We start from the raw sequence: 3,992 nt of genomic DNA on the forward strand, positions 1-3,992 counted from the left end.
GTAGGCTGAGGGGCGGGGATGTAATTTCGTTCTTCTTCATATGCATACTCAGGTTTCCCAACAGTTTTTGAAGAGATTCTTTTCTCAAACTTTTGTTTTTGGGCATCTTCTCATAAGTTAATTCACTGTAAATGTGTGGATATTTTTCTGGTGTCTCTATCCCTCTCTATTGGTGTGTGTGTGTATGTGCATGCGCACATGTATGTAGTGCCATTTCCATATTATTTTGAGTACTCTAATAGCTTTGTAGTACATTTGAAAGTTACTGTTATGCCTCTGGCTTTGTTCTGTTTGGTCAAGATTGCTTTGGCTGTTCAGAACATTTTGTGGCTCCACATGAATTTTAGAAATCTGTTTCTATGTATGTTAAGCGCATCATTAGAATTTTCATACAGATAATACTGAATCTGTAGATGGTGTCTGGTGGTATGGATTTTTAATTTTCATACTGGGAATCAAACTCAGGACTTTGCACCTGTGAGGCAGGTGTGCCACCACTGAGCTACATCCCCAGCCCAGTATGGGTATTTTAACAGTGTTCATTCTTCCAACCCATGAATAGGGATGCTTTTGGATTTACTAGTGCCTCAGTTAATTTCTTTAGTCAATATTTTACAGTTTTCAGTTTGTCTTTCACATGCAAATGTTTGTAAAGAAGTTATTCTTTGGTGATATTGCATATGAGATTGTTCCCTCAATTTCCTTTTCAGATAGTTCATTTTTTATGTATAGAAATGAACTTATTTCTTGGGTGTTGATTTTGTGACCTGTAACTTTCCTGAATTCATGTATTAGTCTCAACAGTTATGTGTGCATGTGTGTGCCCATGTGTGTGTTCAGGCATGCATGTAATATGTGGTTTTGTATATACAAGATCTCATCATTTATAAATGGGCAGTTTAACTTTCTAATTTCCTACCTGAATGTCTTTTATTTCTTTCTTTTGCCTAATTGCTCTGGCTGAGATGTCCCCCTTTAGTTATTTACTTCTAGTTTTATTCCTCTGTTCTCAGGAAAGGTACTTGGAAAGTTTCAGTCTTTCACAACTTCCAGACACTTGTTTCGTGACTCAGCATCATGTGTATCCTGGAAAATATCCTGTGTCACTTGAAAATATTCCATGAGCCTACTGAGTTAAGCATTTGTCCCTTGTGATCTCCTGTGACCTGCAGTGGGCTCTTTCTTTCCGGGTCCTCTGCCAGATGCTCTACCCATCCCTGAACCTGGGGCACCTTGACATCCTGCTTTCATCACTGCCCATTCCTCTCCCCAGGTCTGTCCATGGCTGCTGCTTCATGGGTTTCAGTGCTCTGGTACTGTATGTATGTATATGTATACTTTTTCATGAACTGACCATTTTATCATTTGTAGTGTTTTTCTTTATCTCTTCTGGTAAGTTTTCACTTAAAATTGATGTTTTCTGATTTGAATGTAGCCACTCTGTCTCCTTGCTTCCCTTTCACCCTGTGTGGCCTTATTCCAGAGTGAGTCTCTGTAGGTGGTGCAAGGAGTCCTTGCTTCCTGTACATCCAGATATGATCTGCCCTTTCCACGGTGTTCAGCCATTTCCACATCAGCTGATCACTGAGATGAACAGACTCTTGTAACTCTCTTTCTGTCTGGCAGCTCTGTCCCTTTGTCATTCTCTTATATTTCATCTATTTATTATACTGATGTGCACTGAGTTTCTCCCTTTTTAAAAGTATTATTTAAAGGTACTTTCTGTACAGTTACAGTGGCGTTATATAAACCTTCTTTTAGTGCTAATAATTTATTTTAAAGGGGACAGAAATTAACTTGAACTGTATGCAAAATTTTACACTTTAATTCTGTCTCTACATTTTGTGTTTTTGATGTCACAAATCACATTTTTAAATATTGTTTTTCCATGTACATATTCTGCAATGATTGTTTTCTGTTTGTTTGTTTGTTTTTAGTACTGGGGATCAAACTCAGGATCTTGCACTTGCTAGGCAGGTGCTGTGCCACTGAGCTAAATTCCCAGCCCCTGAAATGATAGTTTTTTATCCTTTTGTCCTTTAGTCTCTATATAGAATTAAAAGTGGTCAGTGTACCACCATTGAACTGTGTAGTATTCTGTAGTATTCTATTTATTTACCTTTTTCCTTTTGCACACTTCCTTGGTTGCTGTGTAGCCTTTATTTTCTTTCAGCTTCAAGTAGACCTCTGAGGCTTCCTGGAGGGCATATCAAGTGGTCATGAATTTCCTCACTAGTTTTCCTTTCATGTGGGAAGATCTTTAACTCTCATGCGTTTCCAAGGACAGTTTTGTTGGGTACAGGAGTCCTGCTGATATTTCTTCGTCTCAGCACTGAGTGTTCCACATGACTTCCTTCTGGCCTGCAGTGTCTGCTGGGAAATTTGTTGGGTCTCATGTGGTCCCCTTGAGCATGGTGAGTCCCTTGTCTTTCAAATTCCTTTGTCTTTGACTTTTTACTCTTTGATTATAATATGTCTAGATGTAGCCTTTTGACTACATCATCATTACCGTGAGATTCAGTGCACTTTTTAAAGTCTTGTCCACTTCCTACTCCAGTTTTGGGAAACTTGGGGCTATTTCCTGATTCTGTAAGCCTTCTGACACTTTCTTTTTCTCTTCTTTTCTCATTAGTTTTGTAACAACCGTGGTCACCCTGTGGTATCCTGTAAGTACCTTAGGTTTTCTTCTTTCTTTTTAATCTCCATTCTTATTGTTTGACTTCAGATGTTTTTGACTTCAAGTTTGCTGAGTCTTTCATTTGTTTTATCCAGTCTCCTTTTGGACCCCTTAGGGAATTTTTCATTAAAATAACTGCAATCTTCAGTTCCCAGACACATTTGGTTCTTTTTAAATATTTTCTGTATTATTATTATTTTTTGTTGTTGTTAGAGCTCCAACTCAGGACCTTGCGCTTGTGAGGGAGATGAGATGCCCCTGACCTAAATCCCAGGCCCTTCTGTATTTTCTTAAACCCTCACTTTGCTTATGTATCATCCTTTGGGTTGCTGTGTATTTCCATGGTGGCTATTTCCAGAACTTTATCTGATAACTCAAACCTGCTTCATTTAGGATACCTGGGGAATTTGCTTTCCCTGTGCTTGGACCATTCTCCCATTTCCTCATCTTCCCAGTAACTTTGTTCATACCTTTGAGAAGGAAAGCAGAGCCCAGGGAGAGCAGGCAGGCAGGGGACCTTCCCTGTGACCCATCTGTGCCAGCCTGCTCAGGAGCCTCCCTGGTGGTTTGCCTGGTCTCCCCCCCCCCCGCGGCATCCTTCCAAGGTACCAAGGGCTGCTGCCTCCCCTCACCCTCCTCTGCAGTGGTCCCTGGGTTCCCATGTCACCAAAGCATACAGAACATCTCAAGTCTTGAGTCTCACTCTAAAAGTTTATCCACATTTTTCTCTGCCGCCTCTGAACATGTCCTATGAATCTGCTTCAGTTTGCTCATCAGTTAATTAAATGCCCCTCCTTCAGCCTGGAGTGGTATCCATGTTTCTGAACTCTCCCTTGTCGGATTGCAGCTCCAGCTGAGTCCCAGGTCCTGTACTGAGGGGCTGAGGGCAGGCATCTGTCCCCTGGGTGGTTGGGGGACACTGGTTAGCATCAGTGGGTGGGTCTGGGAGGGTGGGAGCCACAGGGTATATCCCTCCCTCTTTGGTTCTGCCAGTCTTTCCTGGTACCTCAGGTTCCCAAGAGGTGAATGCAACTCATGGGGAGCTGCAGTTTTATTTCACACTCCTTCTGAGAGACCTAGAAACTCTTTCACTGATCTTTTAAAAATTGTTTTGGATACTGAGGACTAAAGCCATAGCCTTTTAAAAAAAATTTGAGCCAGAGTCTCAGTAAGTCACAAAGTTGCCCAGGTTGGTGTTGAATTTAAATCTTCCTGCCTCAGCCTCCAAAAGTGCTGGCATCATTGTGATATAGGGGGAAGAGATGCAACTCCCAAACCTGCTAGGTATCTGAAACTTGAGTTCATGTTCTCTAAA

The sequence above is a fragment of the Heterocephalus glaber genome, unplaced genomic scaffold, assembly GCF_053883595.1.
Source record: "Heterocephalus glaber isolate CG9 unplaced genomic scaffold, H.glaber_assembly_v1.0 deba00001673, whole genome shotgun sequence".
In the NCBI taxonomy this organism is placed as follows: Eukaryota; Metazoa; Chordata; class Mammalia; order Rodentia; family Bathyergidae; genus Heterocephalus; species Heterocephalus glaber.